Source organism: Macrotis lagotis, chromosome 1 (genome assembly GCF_037893015.1).
Source record: "Macrotis lagotis isolate mMagLag1 chromosome 1, bilby.v1.9.chrom.fasta, whole genome shotgun sequence".
NCBI classification, from domain to species: domain Eukaryota; kingdom Metazoa; phylum Chordata; class Mammalia; order Peramelemorphia; family Peramelidae; genus Macrotis; species Macrotis lagotis.
Genome location: NC_133658.1, coordinates 250,583,910 through 250,607,960, shown reverse-complemented (window position 1 = coordinate 250,607,960; position 24,051 = coordinate 250,583,910). Strand labels below are relative to the sequence as shown.

At 39.4% G+C, this 24,051-nt stretch overlaps 1 long non-coding RNA gene across 4 annotated transcripts in view; it reads left to right on the top strand.

Moving 5' to 3' along the window:
* The window catches only part of LOC141515793 (uncharacterized), a 160,196-nt gene that overhangs the window by 68,357 nt on the left and 67,788 nt on the right, over window positions 1–24,051 (top strand). Inside the window, exons 1-2 of one of the 4 annotated variants that reach the window (XR_012476544.1) lie at window positions 15,797–15,908; window positions 22,614–22,699. This is a non-coding gene — a long non-coding RNA (uncharacterized LOC141515793). Of the gene's footprint in view, window positions 1–15,796; window positions 15,909–16,989; window positions 17,029–19,093; window positions 19,256–22,613; window positions 22,700–24,051 lie in introns of those variants that run through there. The other 3 variants (XR_012476536.1, XR_012476542.1, XR_012476550.1) reach the window with 3 other exon arrangements.

The window sequence follows — 24,051 nt, the reverse complement described above, 5'->3', positions numbered from 1 at the left end:
TTTTTTTAAACACCGATTTGGGGTATCTTTTTTAATATCATTTTATTAGATTTGTACCATTGTTATAGCCTGCCCAGATCTTTTTTGAATCTTGTTCCTGTTGACTTACATGCTAGCTTAATGCTTTCACCTTTGTGTCATCAGAAAATTTGGTAAACATGCCTTCATACAACTTATTGATAAAAATGCTGAGCATTATAGGGCCAAGGACAGATTTCTGGGACACTCCAACAGAGAGCTCTCTGGGTGATATTGATCCATTAATGGCTAATTTGGGGGTTCAATCATTCAACAATTCCCAGTCAACCTAAATATATAATTATCTTTCCCATATCTCTTTATCTTGTCCATGAGTAACATGAGACACTTTGTCACATCTTTTACTGAATTATAGGTATACAATGTCTAAAATCCTCTTATCTCTCTAAGTAATAATCATATTATAAAAGGAAATGAAGTTAATCTGTTAGGTCTGTTTTTTTTATAAAACCATGCTAGCTTTTTCTTCAATATCCTCCAACTGTTCCTTTAATAATTTCTTTCAGAGTTTTGCCAAGCATTGAAATCAAATTCATATTTTATGTTTTGAAGACTCTCCCCTCTTTTTCTTTCAAAATTAAGGTAGCTTTTATTCATCACAAATGTTGGGTCAAAAGATATATTTTTGAGTTTTGGTTTCATCACACACTTCACCATTCTAGGCCTCAGTTTCCTTATCTGCAAAATAAGGAGTTTTAAATCACTTCTGTAACATTTGGGATCTGGAATCGATTCACCCACCTTTCCTACTGTCTTTATTTATTTTATTGAAAACCCTCCCTTTCTTCAAGGCCTGACACAACTACTGACCCTTCCACAAAGCCTTCCTTGTTGTGCCCAGATGAACATGAATTTCTAGATTCATAGCATCATAGATTTCAAGCTAGCATAACCCTCATAGGTATTCTGGTCCAGTGATTTAGTTTTGAACCTTGTTCTACTGACCTTCAGTCTTTTCATATCATCATGCTACCCCTTTTCCTTCTTCCAATTTTTCTACCCAATTTCTCTGGAATTCTTTTTTTTGTACTTAATTTTTGGTATTTATCTAATTCCTTTGGAGTGGTTATTTGTGTACTTCTTCCCCTCATCTCCCTTCCATGTATTAGATCATATATTTCTTGAGAGCAAGACTGATTATAGTGATCTTGGTAGCCATAGAACTGTATGTCTTCCATGTAGACGATGCTTAAATATTTATTGGATTGAAAGAAATTAGACAATAGCCTAGCTTTCATACAAGTGATAGTTACTGAATCCATTTCTGGCATTAGCTTCTTTAAAAACTATTCCAAGCAAGTGGTCTTCTGTTTCACATTAGTGACCAAACCTGAGGTCTGACAGGGAGAAAAGGCTTTATGTTGGCTTGGAAGGAGGGGAGAAAGGAGACATTGACTATAAGGATTCACCTTCTCTTTGTAGGTAAAGTAGGTAACTGTGTGTGTGCTATGATTTCATGAACTCTATGGAGGTTAAAAAAATATCTCCCCATTCACTGATGCCTAAAATCCCATCATAACAAAAACTGCAGGATTTGGAATTGGGGGGGTAGGGTAGAATCTCACTTTTATATTTACTACCACCTGTGTAACCCTGGGCAAACTATTACACTTTGGGGGAGGGGGGCTTATTCTTAGCTGTAAAATGAAGGGGTTGTCTACTTAACCCTATCTCTTATAGCTTTAAATTTTTTATTCTAGGGAGAAACTTTGATGCCTCCCCAGTTGCAGATAGACAAGGGTGGGGGGTGGGGGAGGGGAGGGAAGAGAAAATTGGAATATTATCAGTCAAATCCATTGAGTGGGGATGAAGATGGGAAGGGGCTGGAGGAAAGGATGATAATGAAGGTCAATAAATGCCTTCAGGTGCCAGGGGGAGATTGGGGGCTGGGAATAATAATAAGAAGAATGATAATAGACTTTTCTGTAGTGCTTTGGGGTTATAAAGTGCTTTTCTCCCTCATTTCTCATAGTAACCCTGTGAAGTGGGTGGGTGGTGTAAGGATGATTAGTTTCCTTTTGCTGAAGAGTACACTTAGCCAGGGTGGGCCAGAACTGTGACTGGACCTGGGATTTGATTCCTAGTTCAGCTATTGCACTAGGACCCCAACTCCACCAGTGTAAAGCCCCAGTCAATGGAGCACAGGGGCATGAGGCAGGAAGGGTTTTGTGCTTTGCATCTAAATGGTTAGCATTTCCCTCTGACAAGAAGGCCCCAAGAGATGAAAAATATTTTTTCTTTTTAGAACTATATTCTGCCAGTCGCCATCACTAATTCCAAAGCCTGTCAAGGAGAAGGAGCAGCTGTTAAAAACTTCAAACAGGGAAAAAATCAGTGCTGAGAAGGCTTTTTATTTTTCTGCCCCTTCCAAGAGAAGGCTCATTCCCCTCCCCACTCAGGGGGAGGGCAGACTGGAAATGCTTGCTAAGGATGCATTAACATTTCACCAAGGAGCTTTTGAATTGAATTTTCTTTCTTAGCCATGTAGTGTTCAATGTTCCCTCTCCTATTTAATGAACACTTAACCCTTTAGAGGACCCCATTCAGGAGCCTTCATTGGGAATGGGGGTCCTACAAGAACAGCTAGCCCTACATGTCAGCCTTTGGGCTATGATCCCTGGGGAAGGGCAGAAGTGTTTTCTACATGGACAAAGCCAGCCAGCATCAAAGGAGTAGATAGAAATTTTAGAACTGGAAGGAGTCATAAAAATTAAATTCTTTTATTTTATTGATAGAGTATCTGAAGTATAATAAGTATAATTGTCAAAGGTCCCTCAGGTTGTAAGGATATTCTTTCTTTTTTTTTTGCAAGACAATGGGGTTAAGTGACTTGCTCACATAACTATGTAATTATTAAATGTCTGAGGCTGGATTTGCAGTCAGGTCCACCTTATAGCTGGTGCTATATCCACTGTACTACCTAGTTGCCCCACTGGATATTATTCCTTATTGCCTTAGTGAAGCTGGGCAAGGTACCCTCTTCATCTGAGTCATGGTTATCAGTTGAATGTGATTCATCCATACCCTATACACTTCACAGGACTGGTGTGAAGGAGAGTATCATATACTTAATTTGCTTTTCTATATCCTTTCAAGGTTTATGGAATGTGTTCCCTCCATAGCCCAGTCAGGTAGACAGTGAAGGGATTATTCCCATTTTAGAGATGAAGAAACTGAGGCTTACTAATGTGAGACAACCGACCCAAGGTCATAATAGTTGTTAAGTGGCAAAAGTGAGATAAAAATCCAATGTCCTGTCAGCTTTATCATTCTGTTTTGACTGCTTCTGGAGGTGGCCTTTATCCAGTGCTGGACATGTGGTTGACTTGACTCATGCTTAGTTTGAATGAAAAGAGAGGGGATAGGATAGGAGAGGTAACATCCTGATTCTTATATGGAGCAACCATAATTCTGCTTCTCCTGACTCCCAGGTATAAACAACCTCATAGAATCCTTTCCTTATGTTCCTCTTTTTTTTTTTCAATTACATGTTATGGAAGTGTTTCAACATTCATCCACATGCATATACATATTTATAAATTACATAATTTCCTTCCACCTTCTTTTCCCATTCTCCTCCCCTTAGTGGTGAGTAATCTGGTGAATACTGTGTTTAACATGTTTACATATTAGTCAGGAATTAGGACTAAGGGAAAAGAAAGAAAACCATGAGATAGGGAGGAAAATATAAGAAATTTCTAAAAAGTGAACATAGTGTTCATTCAGATTCTGTAGTTTTCTTGTTGTTGTTTTGTTTTGTTTTTCTTTATTGGATGTGGATAGCATGGTCCATAGCAAGTCCCCCAGGGTTGTCCTAGCTCTCTGAACTGCTGAGAGGAGCTGCATCCATTAAGGTTGATCAACTCACAATGTTGTTGATATGTACAATGTTCTCTTTGTTCTGCTCCCTTTGCTCAGCATCAGCTCCTGTAGTTTTTTCTATGCTTCTCTAGAGTACCATCATTCATGGTTTCTTATAGACTTATTTTCCTCTTCTTAAATGTATATGCTCTCATTTCTTCTTCCCCTTAGGATCTCAAAAATCATTTAGATTTTAGCTAGAATGCAGAGAAGAATCCATCCCACTGTTTTTTCCATCCTCACTTCAAGTCCTGCTCCTGGACAACGGAATGAGCTCCACCTCTCCTTCTTCTCCCCTTTGAAATATATTCTCTCTCTATTTTACCTCTTGAAATTGTTCTCTCCTCCCAAAGTCAGCCTAACTGAAAGTAATATTTCTACCAAGATTTCTCATAAAGCTTGGTCTGAATCTCTCTTATGTCCCTTTCTAGTCTACCTTGTTTCAAACTTGCTTCCTCTCTATTTGTCAATCCCTATTAGACAGGATCGTCATTCTTCATCTTTGTAAATACAACACTGAACCTGGAAACTTGCATTTAGATGGTACCTACATTTTAATGAAACTGAGTTTCATTTTTCCATCCTTGGGGTGATGGAATTCCATTTTCCTTTAATAAGAATTAATTTTCCTTAAAAGATCCCTTGAAGCTCATTGGACTGTGCTCCTTTGATGCAGCTTTCTGGTTACCTAAGGGCATAAAGGTCCCACTCATATGGTCTCAATTTCCTCCCATCTTATTGGGTATCTTATTGAGAGATACCCTGGTAGTCACTGTATCCAGTCAACTGCATTTCAACATGGAGATGAGATGGCTCCACATCCAGAGATGCCAAATACCCATGTATTCTGAGGGTGGTGGTGGTTTAGATCAAAGTACACCCAATTTTTAATCAATCTCTCAATGACTTGTAAATGCTTTATTTCATCCCAATGTTGAGCCTAAATTAACAGGATACTGGCTCTAGTCTTGCCTCTAGCAGTTAAACATTGGTATTGTGAAGGGCAGGGAGAGACCATGATCAAATTGTGAGAGAGGCAGTCTTCCTTGGTGACCCTTAGTGGCCTTAACCTCATAAAGAATTTCTTTCATTCTCTCTTCCCCTTCCCCAAGTGATCAGTATCCTCATGATTTCTCTGACTTCAGGAAAGAATCATTCACACTTTGGCATGAATGATTGGTAATAGTGTTAACCCTGATAGGGGAATTCAAAATCCAAGACTTATGGAATGTCCAAAGTAGAAGGGACCTAAGGGAAAAAAAAAGAAATAGATTGTTAGAGCAAGGGGAGACCTTAGATTTTGAGCTGTGAGAGATTTTAGAACATGTAATATCAGACCTGGAATGGGTTTTATAGGTTAGAAAACTAGGAATCAGAAATTAAAGACCTAGGGTTGGAACCCATGTCTTGACCATGTCCAAGGTTGTTTTTTCCATCTTTCCAGAAATGAATTACCTTGATGTGAAAAGCACCTTTGAACTTGAAGATGACCTTGAGGTTTTGGCTATATTAGAAGAATGACATACCCTCCACCTCACCCCCCTACACCCAACAAAAAACAAACTGATGCTTATTTTTGAAATATTTGATGTCTGCCCAGTGAAAATCACCAGATCAGGGAACATCTGCTTGAGCCTGTGTAATGCCCAATTCAGATGGCTACATAATTGAGAACACTGCTTGTGCTCAAAGGACTATTTAAAAGCTTGCCCAAAGAATATGTGGTTTCTTTTTTTAAAATTTTAGAATAAGTGTTTTCTCAGTTGTGTGTGGCCATAAACAAAGGAAGCAACAGGGTGGAACAGAATGAGTATCAGGTCTGGAGTCAGAGGAGTTGGTGCCCATCAGAGCATCTTGGTTCTGATATACTGGGAGTGGGATTTGAAAGAACAAGCAACACTTAGGACTTTAAGTGGTTGCTTTCCCCCCATCAGAATGGTCTGCCTAGTGACACTGGGAAAAATCATTTCCTTCTCTGGCCTTTTGTCTGTTCTTCTGTAAAATGAAGGGGTTGGACTGGCTTAGTGCTAGGGTCATTCCAATTGTCTCCTATAGATTCAACTTTTATTTGTTGACTCCTTGTTCACTGCAGTGGAGGGGAAGCAAGCTTTGTTTTCCCCTATTGTGACCAGTGTGCAGGCAGGTCCATTGCCCAATCTGTGTCTGGCTTTTCATTTCACTTGTTTTTGAATGGAATTTATCTGCTTAGACCCTGGATGGCTTTCATTATCTCATGCAAATATTGAATGCTCACAGTGAAATTGCATTATGGCTGTTCCCAATTTGTTTTCCCACATAGATGGCTCATTTTTCAAAGTCCTGGACTGAGGCATCAAGACATGTTCCCTTTGTCCCTATGGAGTGGCTTCATGCAAATGACATTCAGAACTCAATCCCCTGGGAAATGGGAGAGAAAAACAGTTGGAGGACGGGGAAAAAGAAAAGAGAAGAAATCAAGGGAGAAGGAGACAAAAATGAGTAGAGGGAGAAATAGAAATTGGATTCTTTTATTTATATCAATCTTTAAAGGAAAGTCTCTGGAACTTGAAAAGAAGATGGATTTTAGTAGTCATGTGCCTTCCCCCTCTGGCCTCAGTTTCCACCTCTCTGAAATTAGGGTACTAAATGAGATGATCCTTATGATGTTACTGAACTCCAGCATTCTGTGATTTCACCCTTTTCTGCCAAGGGTCCTCTTTCTTGTCCTGGCAATCACAAGCCCTCAAATATGTTTTGCTCAAATCCCATTTGTCACTTTGGCACAGACTCAGAATCACTTACCAAATCCATACCTGGTGTCCTTCAATGGTCAAAAAATAGGTATACAAATATTAACATTAGTATCTCCTGCAAAGGAACATTTGCTAGAGATGACAAAGACTAGAGAAAGTAATTCATTCAAAGCAATCAATAGAACAATAAATATTTAAGTACCTATTATGTGTTAAGCATTGAGGATAAAAAAAAAGGTCAAAGACAATCCCTAACCTCAAGGAGCTTACTATCTAATGGAGGGAACAAGAAACAAATATACTTGAAAAAGCTATATAGGAAATAATTAATGGAAGGAAGACATTAGACTTAGGAGGGTAGAAGATGGGATTTTAGTTGGGACTTAAAAGAAGCCAAGGAAGTCAGTAAATGAAACGAACAGGAAAAACATTCTAGGAAATAAATAGGGAACACTTTCTAAGCATCCGGGATAGAGAAAATGCCTGGAGCAGAGGGATGAAGAGTCTTGTTCATGAAACAACCAGTGTCACTAGTTCAAAGGATACAAGCTATTTAGTAAGGTGTAAGAAGACTGGAAAGGGAGGAGGGGGCTAGATTATAAATGGTTTTGAATACCACAGAAAGGATTTTGTATATAATACTAGAGGCAATAGAGAGTCATTGGATTTTACTGATTATAGGGGTGACGTGATCAGACTTGAACTTTAAGAAAATCACTTTAGTGGTCAAAGAAGGAGGAACTGGAGTGGGAAAAAACATGAGGCAGGCAGACCTACCAGCAGGTTATTGTAGTAGTCCAGCCATGAATAAAAAGGACCTACATAAGAGGGGTGACAGTGTCAAAGAAGAGAATGGGGCACATTCAAATGATGTTATAAAAGTGACATCAAGATGGGGTGAGGGATTGTGAGAAGCTGAGGAAGACTACTAGGTTGTGAGTCTGAGGGACTGAAAGGATGGTGTTGCTCTCTGCAATAATGAGAAAGTGAGGGTAGGATGGAGTTTAGGGGAAAAGATGAGTTCAATTTTGGATATGGCTGAGTTTACGAGGTTTACTAGACATCTAGTCTGAGATGTCTGAAAGAAAGTTGGAGATTTAAGATTAGAGGTCAGTAGAAAGGTTAGGGCAGGATAGGTAGATATGAGAATCTCCAGAATAGAGAAACTAATTAAATCCATGGGAGCTGATGAGATCATTAAGTCAAATAGGTGTGAAGAGAGCTCAAGGTTGGTTGTTTGGTTGGATAGTTTTTGTCTGTGGTTACTGAAGAAAACCAAAATGATATCATGATGTTACAGATGAGTTACAGTGTGTCTGACTATGGCTGATCAGACCAATATGAGCTTGGAATGCTCACAGGTCATGCACAAATAGTTCATATGACCTGCTTCAATTCTGCCTTGCTCATAGAGCACAGTACCCCTTTCTGATGAGGGGCCACCATGCTGAGTGGTTCTGTGCCAATATCTCCCATGCTTTACAATCAAGGTATGTGTCCTTATATTGCTTTTTATGGCCTCCAGCGAGAGGTCTCAAGGTAAAACCCTGAGGGCCCACCTAGGGTTAGAAGGTGAGAGTTGATTGAAGATCCAAAAAAGAAGATTGAGAAATTATCAGTTAAATAGGAGGAAAACCTGGAGAGAGTAAGTCCTAGAAAGAAGAGAGTATTGAGGAGGAGAGAGTGATCAATAGTGTCAAAGGGAGGTTGAGGAGAAAGAGGATTGAGGAAAAAACCACTGGAATGGCAGCTAAGATCGTTAGTAACTTTGAATAGAGCAATTTTAGGAAATAATGAGACCAGAAGCTGAATTGTAAGGGATTAAGAAGAGAGTGAGAGAAGGGATAGTGGAGGCATCTGTTATAGATAGTCTTTTTGAGTTTGGCTACAAAGGGCAAAAGAGATATAGAATGATAATGGAGAAGACATGGGAATGTTTGTAGGCAGTAGGGAATGAGCTTATAAATAGGGAGAGATTAAAAAAGTGAAAGAGAGGGAATAATAGAGAAGGCAAGCTGTTGGAGAAGATTGGATGGAATGGGTTGCTTGAGGAAACAGAAGGGTTAGTCTTGGTAAGGAGTAAGGCCATTTCATCATATGAGACAGAAATAAAGGAGGAGGTAGTGGTAAAAGACATCTGAAAGATGAGGAGATGGGAGAGGGTGTTCACGGCAATGGACTTATTTTTTCCTATTAAAAATGAAGTAAGGTTCTTTGTTGAGAACATGAGAGGAGTCATGGGAAGTTTGAGGAGGCAAAAAAAGTTTAGAAGAGTCACTCCAGATAGCAGGATAGTGAGTGATAAGGGAGGCATAGTAAAATTGCCTAGCAGCAGTGAGGGCTCAGTTGAGATTGGGTAACATAAATTTGTAGTGGATCCAATCAGAATAATGCATGATTTTCTCCACTTTCATTCAGTGGCTTATATGTAGGAATGAAGGTGATGAATAGTAGGAATGATTCAAGACTGAGGCTTGGCAGGATATACTCATTGATATGATAATTGGGTGAGGGATTCAAGATGGGAGTGTAGAGGTAATTGGTTCACCAAAGTATCAAGAGGAGGAGAAGAGAAGAGAATGACTAGTGTAGGGTAGATATCTTGGGAAAGAATTGAAGGGTCAAGGTATTGGAGGTCATTGTGGGTACAAAGAATAGGGTTTTGTAAGGGAAGACAAAGGGAGAGAAGAAAATCAAGTAGATTATTGGATAAGGGAATTTCAGAATTCTTGAAGATGGAGATGAAATAAATGTGGGTGATGGAAAGATCATTTTTGTGTGCTTGTGGTAGAACTGAGAAACAGTAGGTCATGGGAAATGAGTGGGTTGAGGAACTAAGTGAATCAGATTTTTGAGGGAGAGTCAATATGTATAGTTCCCTACTATGAAGGCAGGAGTTGAAGAGGAGGAAAAATTATGAACCAGGGCTTGAACTCATTATAGAAGGAAGGGGAATAATCTGAAGCTCTGTAGAAAACAGTTATGAATATTTTGATTATATGGTAGATATGAATAACATGAACATCAAAGAAAAGGTTACATAGTGATGAAGTTAGGGGAGGAGCTAGAAGTAGCAATGTAAAATAAAGAATATTGCACCTCTCTCACCTCAACCGAGTGAAGGTAAGCAAGAAAGACAGCAGAACTGATTAATGAAGCTAAAGGTAGAAGGGATCCATTACAGGTCAAGATGCAAGGTTCTCCTCCCTCCCTCCCCACCATGTGCTTTTGACAAATGGCCAATATCAATTGAACCAATTCTATGGAGAAAAGCTGTTATCTAAAAAACCTCACCGTAGAGTTTCGAGATTAATTGTAGATCTCTTCACATTTTCTTATAAGGACCAGAAAGGTAATTTCACATAATGCATAGGATGGTCTCAATGGTGAGGACCTAAGAAGAGGAGCATAGAACTGTTAAACATTTGAGTGGAGGTAGATCTCAGACTTTAGAATTAAAAACCAGAATGAGCTACCCCTCCTCTACCCATACAGTTCATGTTTAATAGGATCCAGGATCACATTCCATAAAATCCACTGTATTTGTTCTAGTTGGAAAATGGGTAGTATTTTATGCCCCAGATTCCATTACATTCTCTGTACATTCTGGATAAGCTGCTTTCAGGGTACATAGGTTCATATTAGAGAGGGGACTCCAGCCTAAATAAAAAGAGATGGGATAGGGTAAATATACCCCTCCTGCATGAGAAATATTAGCTAGGACACATGGCAGTCCTTTTATAGCTTTCTTATTGATTCACTATTCCACTTACCACAGTGGCTTTTCTTAGCTTTTTCATCTTTATTCAAACTTCCCTCCACACTCTCAGCTAAAGACTTGGTTTCATACTTCACTAATAAAAAAATAGAGGGCTCTAACCGAAAACTCCTTTTTCTCCCTTCCTCTTCTTCATCTTATCACTTGGATGTCTTCTGCCTCTTATCTCCATTGTGAAAGAGAAGGTAACCCTTTTCTTTGCTAAGGTAAACCCCTCCTATGTGCTCCCTTAATCTATTCTATCTAGTAGAATATCCTTTTAACACCCTACTATCTTACCAATCTTCAATTTCTTGCCACTGGCAGCTTCCCTGCTGCCTACTCAAACATCCATGTCTTTCTGATTCTCAAAAAACCTTCATCATTCCTGATAGCTTTTGTCCATTATCTCCTCTTCCCTTCCATGACTAATTTTTTGAGAAAACTGGCTAATTTTTGTCCCCTCATTCTTTTCTAAACCCTTGGCAGTCTGGGTTCCAACCTTATTAAAATTGCTGTCTCAAAAGTTAAACCAATGATCTATTAATCGCCCAATTGAAAGGCTTTTTCTCAATTCTTATCCTTCTTGTCCCCTCTGTAGCCTTTGATACTAGGTCACCTTCTTCTTATAGGTACTCTTCTCTTTGGTTTCTTCTTCTACCAGACTGACTACTTTTCTCAGTTTCTTTTGGTGAATCTTCTCCAGGTCACATCCACTAATTGGGTGTCCTACATACAAGCCTCTGTCCTTGACTCTCTTCTCAAGCTATATTATCTCACCTGGCCTTATCAGTTTCCAATGTTTCAATGCCAAAGCTCAAAGATCATTTCTCAATTCTATTTACACAACCCTAACCTCTTTCTTAAAGTTCAGATTTGATTCTCCAATGTTGGGCAATGTGAACTAGATATTCCATTGACATCTTAAACTCATCATCTCCCAAACTGAACTCCTTATCTGCCCCACCTAGCTATTTTTCCCAAGTCTAATCAAGGGAACTATTGTCCTCTCAATCCAGAAACCTAGGCTTGCAATTTAGAAGTCATTCCAACCTCCTTCTTTACTTAGCTTACATATCTAAGTTTTGCCAAGGCCCTTTGTTTCTAACTTCATAAAATCTTTTGTATTCAGCTCTTTCTTATCTCTGACACTATCACCATGCTGGTTCAGGGCCTCATCCCTTTAACACTGGGACTATTGCAGTAGTCTTCTGGTTAGTTTCCCTGACTCAAGTCTCTCCTATACTTCACTTAACTGCCAAAGTGATGTTCTTAAAAGTGTAGGTCTGGCTGCACTACTCCCCTATTCAATAAGCATCAATAATTCCCTAGTACCTATCTAAAGGATAAAATATAAAACCATATGCTTGACTTTTAAAGATTGGTTTTAAAGCAACCTGATTCCTCCTAACTTTATAGGCTTCTTATATTTCCGTATACTTTGTGCTCTAGTAGTATTGGCCGGAACAGATAATTCTACCTCTCAACTCTTTACATTTTTAGAAATTTAATGCTCTTTTCTCAACCCTCAGTGACCTTAATGTCTTTGTAGCTTTTTTCATTGTTGAAGTTCTTGATACTTTCTTCTCTCTGGGTTTTTCTGACACTGCTTTTTTCCACTTTTCTTTTCTTTCTGATTATAGCTTCTCAGTCTCCTTTACTAGATTTTTATCCATATCACACCTACTAATTATAGATGTCATCCAAGTCTCTCTTCTCTGTCTAATACCATTTCACTTGGTGATTTTATCAGCTCTCATGGATTTAAGGAACATCTCCATGCTGATGATTCTTAAATCTACTTATATAACTGTATATTTCTGCTGACTTCCAGTCTCACATTGCCAACAATTAGATGTCTCAAACTGAATATTTTACAGATATCTTAAACTCAACATGTCCAAAACTGGAATCATTATTTTCCCCTTCAAAATCTCCCCCCCCCCCCTTAGCTTCTCTGTTACTGTTGAGGGCACTACCAGTCTTCTGGTGTAACCCAGTCTGGAAACCTAGGTATTCTCAGCTCTTCACTTTCTCAATCTCCTCTTCCCCCAAATCCAATTTGTTGCCACAGTTTATTGATTTTTCTTTTTTACCACTCATCACCTCATACCTGGACTATTGCAATTGCCTACTGCTTGGTCTGCATGCTACAAGACTCTCCCCATTGTAGTCCAACCTCCACTCAGGTGTTAAATTAATTTTTCTAAAAGTGTGGGTCTTGCTCTATCACCCCCATAAACTCTAGTGGTTCCCTATTATGTCCAGGATCATCCTTTGTTTGTCTTTTGAAATCACAACATAGGGGCGGCTAGGTGGTACAGTGAATAGAGCACCAGCCCTGGAGTCAGGAGTACCTAAGTTCAAATCCGACCTCAGACACTTAATAATTGCCTAACTGTGTGGCCTTGGGCAAGCCACTTAACCCCATTTGCCTTGAAAAAACCTAAAAAATAAAATACAATCACAACATGGTCATTTCATATTTTTCTTTAATCCTCTCCATTAAAATCCAGTGGTTTCCTTGCTTTTCCATCAATGTGATCCATATCCTAACTAACTCATATAATTTTCATGGATTGTCCTTCTGGTCTAGAACTCTATCCTTCCTCATCCTTCATGTTCAGAATGAAATCCCATCTTCAGATTTCTACAGGAAACCTTTTCTAATCTTTCTTAATTCTAGTGCCCTCTTTCTGTTAATCATTCTCTGCTTATCATATGTATAACTTGTCTGTAGTCTCCTTCATTACATTGTAAGCTCCTTGAGAGCAGGGATTGTCTTTTGTCTTTGTGTCCCAGTATTTTGGTTGACTGATAGCATTCTACAAATCTTGACTTCCCTTAAGACTCAGTTCAAATTCTATCTTCTGAAAAAGGTCTTTTCCTTGACACCCCTCCTCATCTCTCTCTCTCTCTCTCTCTCTCTCTCTCTCTCTCTCTCTCTCTCTCTCTCTCTATCTCGCTCTTGCTCTCGCTCTCAGACATCTGTAATTTACTGTATGTATATCTTGTATGCACTTAGTTGATTCACTGTTGTCTTCCCCCATTAGATAACTGAAGTTGTAAGTGCCTACTGTAGTCCAGAAACTGTGCTAGGCAATAAGAATACAAAGATGAAAGTAAAATGGTTCTTTCCTTCAAGAAACTTGCATTCTAGAAGCTCTATGGAAAAATCAATAGCAAAATGAAATGTAATTTCTAGAGTAGAAATTTCTTTCTTTTTTTTTGGAGGGAGAATAGCCAAAGTAGGGAAAAATGAAACAACAACCCCCCCCCCAAAGGCATCAAAGAAATATCTCATTGAAAAGTACAAAGAAAGCCACTCTTTTCAATCAGCTTCAGCAGAAAAGAAAACCTAATTCAGGGACCATAAATTGGTCTGTTTAAATCACTAGCAAAAGCAAGCAGTAGAAATGGAGGGGGGAAAAAATGATTCCAAGCAGCAACCCTGCTTTGCAAAAAAAAAAACAAAATAGAGGGTTTGCCTCCCCCACAACTAGATTAGTTAAGGAAAGTTTCCCACTTGTGGTTTACAGAGGGACCAAGTTTCATATGTGTTATTAGATTGAAAGTTCCTTGAGGACAGGGACTGCCTTTTCCCTCTTTTTGTATCCTCTACAGCTTCTGAATTCCATCCTCAGGAAAGGGTATTCTGCTTTTAACCAGAACTGCTTAGTTTTTCATTCTCAAAAACTGTGACTTTCAAAAAACACAAAACAGATATCCCATCTGCTAATTTCTTTTATATAGAGGACAATCTAAGGAAACATAATAGAAATAAGGGAGTGGAGTGTAAAAGACTGGCTGGTATATTTGGTTCTATATTACAGCCACCATAGAAGGTACTTCTGGCTATTGGAGCAAGAGAAGTTTTCCTTGCTCATTCTCTACTTCCTTCATGTGAAGTGGGGTAGAATGAATATAAAGGTCTAGGTCAGTTAAAGGGAAATGACTTTCCCAGGTCTTATTTAAGGAGGTAAAGATGGAGTATATCTCCCTTCAAGCATCCTTCAATCTGTAACTTCCCTTGATACTACATTGATCCTGCCTACTCCTTTAGAAGTGGTAACTCTAAAGAGGAACTTTCATAGTCTATGTTGGGATAAGAAGAAGAATGACAATATTAGATGTAAAGTTGGCAGATAACCAACTATCCATCTCTTGACCTTGTTTCCTTTTCCTTTCTTTCTCAAAATTCTTATAAAGGATTTTCAATGCCCTTAGTTCCATGATGAAAAAATTCCATGGTGGAATTTTGGGAAAAAATATTTTTATCTCCTTGGTGACTCTGAAATAGCATTACTTGTATTTATATGTTTATGTATGTGTACATAGATATTCATATAAATGTTCATATATGCATACCTACATATCTTGTCACTGTGGAGATGGAAATTTTTTACAAGAATAGTGGTAAAACAGCAAACAAAAATATTTTCCCAAAATATGAGTACTTATTTCAGATATTTTTTTTGTTTTTATGAAATAAAGAACATGCATTTTGAATGTACATTTTGTACAAAGATTTATATGTACAAAATAAGTATGAGGCAATTTAAATAGGAAGGGTACTGGCAGCTAGGGGTGAGAGAAGGAGTTAGTCTGAGTTTTGAAGGATATTTGGGATTCTAAAAGTAATAATTTCTCCAAGGACCAACTGTATGTATGTATGTATGTATGTGTGTATGAGCACATGCTCATGCATAAATATACAAGTGTATGTTTACAAAGTCCTTCAATGCAGACAATTTGATTTACTTGCAGACAATATGACCTCCCTGGCTCATTAATGCATGATTTAGACAATACAGAGTGAGTCTTATTTCCAACTCTGATGCTCACTAATTTAAGATAGCTAAAGGAATGACTTTCCACTTGGAAAATTTTATCTGCCTTTGTTGGCAGCCCAGGATGAGATCCACCTTAGTGATCCCCTCTCACCCCCCAGTGGAGGTAATGTCTTTCTAGCCTTTATGACATCATTTAGTATAAATACTATCCCTAGGAGAATGTATGTTTCTTGAGGGCAGGAGTTTTTTCACTTTTTTTCTTTGTACCTCCAAAACCTAGAGGGCAGCTGGGTGGCACAGAGGAGAGTACTGACTTTAGAGTCAGGAGGTCTCTAGCCTCAGACGCTTGATTCTTGTTAGCTTTGTGACCTTGGGCAAATCACTTAACTCTGCCTCACATTCAGGGCCACATCCAGTAGTCCTGATTCATATCTGGCCAATGGACCCTAAAGACTCTTGGGGAGAAAGTGAGACTGGTGACTTAGCAAAGCACCCCTTTGCTCAAATCCAATTCCTGCACTTGTCATGGAATCACTTCCCCTGATGTCTTTGAAAATGAAGGACAAAAAATATTATAAAACTTGGAACAGTGGCTGTAGCATGCTAGGCACTTAATAAAGTATTGTCAATGAATCAAGCATCTGGGTGATAGGATAGTGTGCTGGGGCTGGAGTTGGAAAAACATGAATTCAAATCCTATATCAGACACAGGCTAGGAGATTCTGGGTAAGTCATTTAACCATTCTTTGCCTCACTTTTCTTCATATCTGTCTCTCCCTTAATAAACTCCAGTCTTCCCATGTGGAATTTCTTAATTCCATAATCAAGTAGTAAAGTTTTTAAAGCTCTCAACCCCCTGGATCCTTCCTACCTTTCTAGTCTTCATATTCCTTACCTCCTCCATGTACTCTGTGATTCATTGCCACTGGCCTTTAGGTTCTTCCTGCCATTCCACTCTACGTTTTTACTGCCTGGTCTTCCCAGACCTGGAAGTCCCACCCTCCTCTCTCTGCCTTCAAGTTTCAGCTCAAGTCAAACCTACTGTACAATACCTTTGTGTCTTTGTGCCTCCCTTCTGAAGATTTTTTATATATCTTGTTGTACATAATTGGGCATATGTTGTCTATCCCATTAGACTGTGAGTTCCCTGAATAGTTTTTTTCTCTCTTCCTAGCTCTCTTTTCTCCTCCTCTCTTTCTCTCCTCTCTGTCTCCCCCATACCCCTTCTTTACCTCTTTCTTTCCCCCTCCCTTTTTCCTCCCCTCCCTTCCTCCTTCTCTCCATCTTTCTCCTCTTGTCTCCCTATCCTTTCCCCTTCTCTTCCTTTCTCCCCCTCTTTTGCCTTGCTCTATATTTCTAACATTTAGCATAATATAGGTACATATTAAGCATAGTAGTTGTTCAGTAAATTGTAGTTGATTGATTTCTTTCAAATATCTTTCCTCTGATCCCAGTTTCCAGGGTCCTTTCCAGAGATGATCAGAAGCAGGGAGAATCTTGGCCCTTTCCCCAGAGAGAACACTCATTTCTGCCTTTCTTCTGAATTGTAATTTTTTTCCTTTGGGTGGTTAGAGAAGCAAAGATGCTTCCAAAATAAGTCTTCCCACTTGCAATATAATTTGTTCATTGATCGTCCGTCAGGATGAGACAATGAACACCAAGCGCAACTGCTTAACCTGAAGGGACCTGGAAGCTTTCCAGCTGTGTGGAAGTAATAGATCAGGTGTCAGAATCTGATTACATGCTGCTGTCTGAATAGAACAGAAGGGCTTTATGACAAGGAGAAAGAATGTTAAACGGGGCTGGAGGTTGGGATCTTTGGATTCAGAGGAAAGAGGGTGTTTGGGTAAGAGACTTTCAGGATTACCTTGTCCAACTGACCCTATTTTGCAGAGGAGGAAATGACTTGTTCAAGGTCACACAGTTACTAGTTAAGAGAACTGAGATTCATACCCAGGTCCTGTGACTCCATTTTCTTTCTTTCCTTCTTTCCTTCTTTCCTTCTTTCCTTCTTTCCTTCTTTCTTTCTTCCTTTCTTTCTTTCTTTCTTCCTTCCTTCTTTCCTTACCTTCCTTCCTTCCTTCCTTCCTTCCTTCCTTCCTTCCTTCCTTCCTTCCTTCCTTCCTTCCTTCCTTCCTTCCTTCCGTTTTTGCAAGGCAAACCAGATTTGAACCCAGGTACTCCTGACTCCAGGGCCGGTGCTTTATCCACTACACCACCTAGCCACCCCAAACAATATGGCCATTACAACATTTTCTTGGTTCTTCTCAATTTGCTTTCCATTATTCTGTGCAAGTCTTTACATGATTTTCTAAAGTCATTAAGCTCATCAATTCTTTTCTTTTTTTTTTTTAGATTTTTCAAGGCAGTGGGGTTAAGTGGCTTGCCCAAGGCCACACAGCTAGGTAATTATTAGGTGTCTGAGGTCAGATTTGAACCCAGGTACTCCTGACTCCAAGACCAGTGCTCTATCCACTGCTCCATCTAGCTGCCCCTGTGACTCCATATTCTTGATGAGTCCTTTAGCCAAGAATTAAATCAGTCATTGAGGTAGTTGTGTAGTGGAAAAGACATTAGTTGGAGGATCAAGAAACCTGAGTTTTTTAATCTTGGTTTTGCCTCTAACTCTCTATATGACCTTGGATGAATGTCTTTCTTTCTCTGGGCTTCAGTTTTTCCCATTTGTAAAATAAAGGGTTTGGATAAGATATTCTTTGAGATATAATGTGTTGATTGTTGAGCCTGGTGTCAGGGAGACCTGAGTTCACAAGAAAGCTCAGGCACAGAAATTTAGTAGCTATGTGACAATTGGGTAAGTCATATAACCTCTATTTGCCTCAGTTTCCTTAAGGGTAAAGTGGAGATAACAGAGATGCAGAGATATTGTGAGGATCAAATGAGAAACTATTTGTAAAGTGCTTAGTACCTGTCACATAGTATGCGTTTAATAAATGCTTGCTATTTCTTTCCAACACTGGCATTCTCTCTTCTAATTAACTCACTGCATCCTTAGCTATGCCTTTTATAACCCCTGTATTGAACTGTAGAGTGGCAGAGAATAGAGAAATGATATTGTTAGAAGTTAAGTCCTACCCTCAAAGAGTTTATACTTTAATTGAATATATGAGTATAATAGAAATGTAATATTTCCAGGGCACAAAAGTCTGAATAACATACTTTAAAAATTCAGAGGAAAGAGGGATAGGAGGAAGGATGAAGAGAGTGTGAGAGAAAGAGACGGAGAGAGACAGACAGAGAAACAGAGACAGACAGAAAGACAAAGAGAGAGATACAGAGAGAGAAAGAGAGAGAGACAGAGACAGAGAGGAGGTGAAGTGGGGCAGTTGGAGAGAAAATGCTGAAATTGGGCAGAGATCTTGGGCGCCAATACTGACTCTACTAAGAGACTAGTGATAACATCTCTGTTGCCATTTTCTAACTTATTTTTCCTGGCCAACCTCATCTGTTCTGCATATCAGTCCCCCACATATCAGCTTTCCCTATGCATATCCCCATATCCCACCTCTAGGCTTTTATTTTTTTTTTTTAAAGCAGATCTCCCATATGCCCAGAAAACTCTCCTTCACCATGTCTCTTTAGATGTCTTCAAGGCTAACTCTAGTTGCCATCTGCTACATGAAAATTTTCCTGTTTTACCCCCTTCCCCTTTAGTGCTCTTCTCCTTAATGTACTTTGCATTTACTTCTCTGGATGCTTTGAGTTCCCCCCCCCCCCCCCCCCACCAAGTAGAATGGCAGTTCCTCCAAGGCAAGGGCTAGTTTTCACTCTTGTCTTGGTATCCCCAGTGCCTGACTGTGTTCTAAATACAAATATAAAAATGATTGTATGATTAGTTACAGATATTAGTTTTTCTTTTAGAAGACATTACTTATTAAATACTATTGAATTAAATTGAGTGACCTTGGGCAAATCATTGAATCTCTCTGGGCCTCAGTTTCCCCTTCCATAAAATAAGGTTGTTGGGTTAGATGACTTCTATAACCCCAACCAAGCTCTAAATCCAATGATTCTATGCTTATGGTGAAGGTGGCTTTTGAGAAGAATTTCAGCAGGTGGGCAGATATCTCAAACTTGGTAAAGGGGGGAGGAAGGGTAGATGGCAGGTAAGCAAAAATTCAGGAGTAAATAGCCTCAATCCTGGGCAATTCCTGTTTGAAAGGAAAATCATTTTGCCTTGCTTTGAACCCCCAAAGTTATCACAGTAGTGTCTGGTAAAGATCAGATGTTTAATAAATGCATGTTCACTGTCTAGAAGTCTAGAAGTAGGATTTGACATACTAAGATGGGCAGCTTAGGGGTATTCTTGTCACAGGCCTGGGAACAAAAAAGGCCCTGGAGATGGTGCAGTAAAAAGAGCACCAGATTTGGAGTCAGAAGTCATGGGCCTTGATGTGACCGTGGGCAAGTCCCTTTCCTTCTCTGAGCTTTAATTCTCTCTTCGGCCAAAAGAGAGAGTTGGAATAGCTGGGTCTCCAAGGTCCTTTCTGAGTCCAAATCCTGTGATCTCTGAACTATGCTTCAGGGCAGTTAATAAATGAGACTAAAGAACGTCTGAAGTGTTGAATAGCCAGTAATAACCAGGAGATGCTATACCACTCACAGAGCAGAGCTAGCAAGCCCAAGGCAGGAATGTGTGGGGAGCAAAAGCTTAATACTGTTATAAATTAAACTGAAGGTGGATGGGGGTGGGGAAGCCACTGAAAATCATGGCTTCAAAGGATGTACAACATTCCCAATTTGTTCTGCTCTCTGCTTTTTGAAGGCTCTAAATTGGAGGAAGAGGGAGGGAGGAAACCAGTTGAGAGAGGCAAGCAAGAAGGAAGGATGACAGCTCTGGCCTGGGAGGGTCACAGGAAGCTGATTAGCATCATGAAAAGACTACTTAGGCTGGCAGTCAAGAGATTTGGCTTCTAGTCTTGGTCCTGGCTCTGTGAATAACTTGTCATGTGACTGCAAATTAATCAAATCAGATCATTTGAAATTATAGATGTAAAACACTTTGTAAATTTTAAAAGATAATATAAATGCTAGCTTTAATGAGTAGCTTCTCTCTAGACCTCAGTTTCCTCATCTGTATGTAGCGTGAGTGGACTCTAGGAATGGCTTCCCCCTTCCCCTGGATCGGTGTAGACTCCTATTTATGTAAAATGAGAATGTTTGGTTACATATGCCTGATGCTTACTATGCAATCAGTTCCCTAATTCCTCTAAGCCTTGAAGGCTATATGTAAAATAGGGATGGGCAAACAGGTGGTGTTGGGTAGAGTGCTGGTCTTTGAATCAAAAAGTCTCATCTTTGTGAATTCAAATCTGACCTTAGAAACCTATTAGCTGTGTGACTCTGGGAAAGTCATTTAATTCTGTTTATCTCAGTTGACTCATTTGTAAAATGAGCTGGAGGAGTTGGCAAACCATTCCATTATCTTTATCCTGAAACCCCCAATGAAGCTATAGAGAGTTAGACCTGAATGAAAAATGACTGAACAACAATTAAAAACAGGGACAATAACATTGGTACCACTTCCGTCACAGGGTTAGGATGAAGACTTGTCTCATACATTTTAATTCATCACTGAATATTCATTAAATACCTACTGTGTGCTAGATATATTGAAATGAAATAGCCCTTGTATCCTAAGTGGAGACTAATTGTGAGCATGTATACATAGGTAAGAACAAAGGAGGTAATGTCTTTAAAGGTAGACACTGCTAAGATCAGGAGAATCCTGATGTTTGGGGTAGTGCTTGACTTGAGCTTTGAAGGAAATTAGGAATTCTCTGAGGCAGAGGCAGAGGCAGAAAGTGCTCCAAAAATAAATGGAGGACAGTTTATACAGAGGCCTTATGGGTAGGCTGGAATGTCATAAGTGAGGAAGAAGAAGGAAAGTCTGATTTAACCATAAAATGTGAGGAAGGAAGCAAAGTATGATAAGTTGAAAAAGACCTAGGTTGCGTAGAAGTTTAAATACCAAATCATTTTACACGAAGACAAAACAATCAATCAGAGCAGTGGGATAAACTTAAATTGGACTGGATTTGTCATAGTAAATGGAATGAAATTTATCTTAAAAAACAAAATCAAACAACAGTTTAGGGACTGTTAGAGGAGCTGGGATTGATCAACTCTAGAAGGAAAGTTGAGCCTGTGGCATCAAGCATTAGTTTATTACTAGAAGGAGACTACTTCATGTGCAGCATGCCTGGTCTTGGGATGTTCCCAAATGACCAGAGCAGGCCAGGAGAGAACTGTGGCAATGGTCTCTAGAGCCAAGACACTTGAATTCAAATCACAGCACTAACATTTCCTAGCTGGGTGACCCTGGGCAAGTCATTTACCCTCTCTGTTTCCTCTGCAGTAAAATAAGAGCAATGATATTTGCACTTCCAGACTTGTAGGGCTATTGTGAGGGCTCTGAAAACCTTAAATTATCACAGAAATGGTATTGTTGGGGGTCCATCTAGAAAAGGGAAACAAGAATTTTAAGGAGACTGGGAACTATGTAAAATAAGGCTTGGGTGAAGGAGTTTGGGAAAGAGAAGACATGAGGAATGGAGTCAGAATTGCTGTCACTGTGTGGAACTTAGTCATCTTTGAAACATCTGGGGCTAGAGCATCCAGTTGAGACGGTAACAAGGTTTAACTGTGAAGTGTAGTCCTACCAAGTTAGATTTGAGGTACACTGTGTCTTTAAAGCAAATGGAAAATGAAACAAGTGCCCCTCCTAGGCAGGAGCAGACCCATGGACTCATTCTTGGTTGAGAGTCTGGGCAAGCTTGTTCTTTATGTATTTATTCATGTACTCATTTTTTTTGGTCTATTATGTTAGAATCAAAGGCGTTGGATGGATTTGCAAGTTGATTTCATTTTGTTTCTATGCTTGGGTGAGAATAAAGAAAGCATAGTGAGGGAAGAAGCCTAGTAAGAAAACTGATTTGGAAAGAGGAAGTGGAGTAAGATTTGACTTTGCAACTTACTGTTGATGTGACTATAGAAAATAGAATGTCAAAGCTGGAACGGACCTCAGGATCTGGGTCATTAGAATTGGAAAGGACCTTAGGACATAATTTGTTAAGAGTTGAAAGGAGCATACAAGGTTGTACATTTTGTTCATCTTTTTACAGATGAGAAAGTTGAGATCCAAGAAATAAAGTGGCTTGCTCAAGGTCAAGCCATTAATCAGTGGCAAAACCAGGGTTAGATCCTAGATCCTATATAATAACATAGCTTCCTCCCAACTTCTCTGTGACTCACTTTCTTTTTTTTTTATAAAATAAGCGGCTTGGATTAAACGATCCCTAATGTCTCTGTTAATGCTATGATATAATGTTAATGCTATGATATGAGCAGTTCTCTAATCCTAATCAGAAACCCAAAAGTGACATTTTTGAATGGCCTGTACTAATCTCATAGGATGATGCCCCAGGGCCTCTGCAGCTGAATTATAATAATCCTACCTGGAAAGTACAGAGGGCTGACGAAGGATTCCTTCAGCAAAGGTAATGGTTCTGAACTTACTCATTGCCAAAGTGATGAAAGTACTCATCAAATTCCACCCCTAAGACTAGAGGCTTTTGTAGCAGGGAGATGATAAAGACTCCATGTAAAAATCACTGGAAGGGATCTAGAACAAAGCAAAAATCAAAATTGTAAGAATTTCTTTATTGGGGGGAATGGAGAAATTCTAAGACCCCTTGGGGTCCCTGGCCTCCATTGGGAGAGGCTGCAGGTACCTTATTGCTATTATTGCTAATTAGATGCTAGACTCAGCTGTTTCTATACAGTATTTCTGACGGAATTTAAGTGATATCAGTAAGACACTAAGCAATGAGGTGGATAGAGCTCCAGGCCTGAAGTCAGAAAGACCTGAGTTCAAATCTCACCTCAGATATTTACTAGTTAGGTGACACTGGGCAAGTCACTTAACCCTCTTTGCCTCGGTTCCTCATCTATAAAATGAGCTGGAGAAGAAAAAGGCAAACCACTTCAGTATCTCTTCCAAAAATACACTAAATGGGATCATGAAGAGTTGGATATGACTGAACAACAACAACAAAATGCTATCAGTCCCCTGTAAATTTCTGAGTCTTAAAACTATAGACTCATTGGCTTACCTTAGTTAGTCTTTTGTACTAGAGACCTTCTAGTCCAACTCTTTCAGAGTAAGGAAATGATGTTATTCAAGGTCACAGAGCTAGTGATTAAGAGGACTAAGATTTCACTTCTGAATACAGTGCTTCTTTTGCTAAGTCAGGCCAACAGTCTCTTAGGCTAAGAGGAATTTCAGGTAATTCACTACAGTCAGCTTCAGATGCCCTGGTACACCAGAAGACCCAGGTTTGAATGCCCATTTGACCTTTCATTAGCCATGGGATCATAACCAATTTCATTTCTCCTCTCTAAACATCCATTTCTTCTTCTGAAAAATGGAACTGAAAATGCTGCTTCTTAGACCTTACTTAAGGAAAACATTAAAAGAAAGATGGACAGTTGTCATTCTTGACAGGGAACTCTGCTACTTTCCACTTCAAGTGAGGATAGGATCAAGACAGAAAAGAAGTCCTGCCTTCAACCACAGCCAGTATTGAAAGCTAATATCTTGACTGGATTATGGAGAATGGGATAGAAAGAATGCCAAATCCAAATGGTACTTCTTTCTATCCACCAATGCCTCAGAATAAGGCAGTGATTTGCTAAGGAGCCATGAACAATGGGCAGCTCAATGAGGTCCCCTTTAAAATGCTTCTTGGAAGGCAAGGAATAGAAGCATTATTTTTAAAATTCCTATTTCACAGAGAAGGAAACTGAGACTGGGTGGTAAAGAGCAGGCAGGACCTTCTGGATTGGGAGC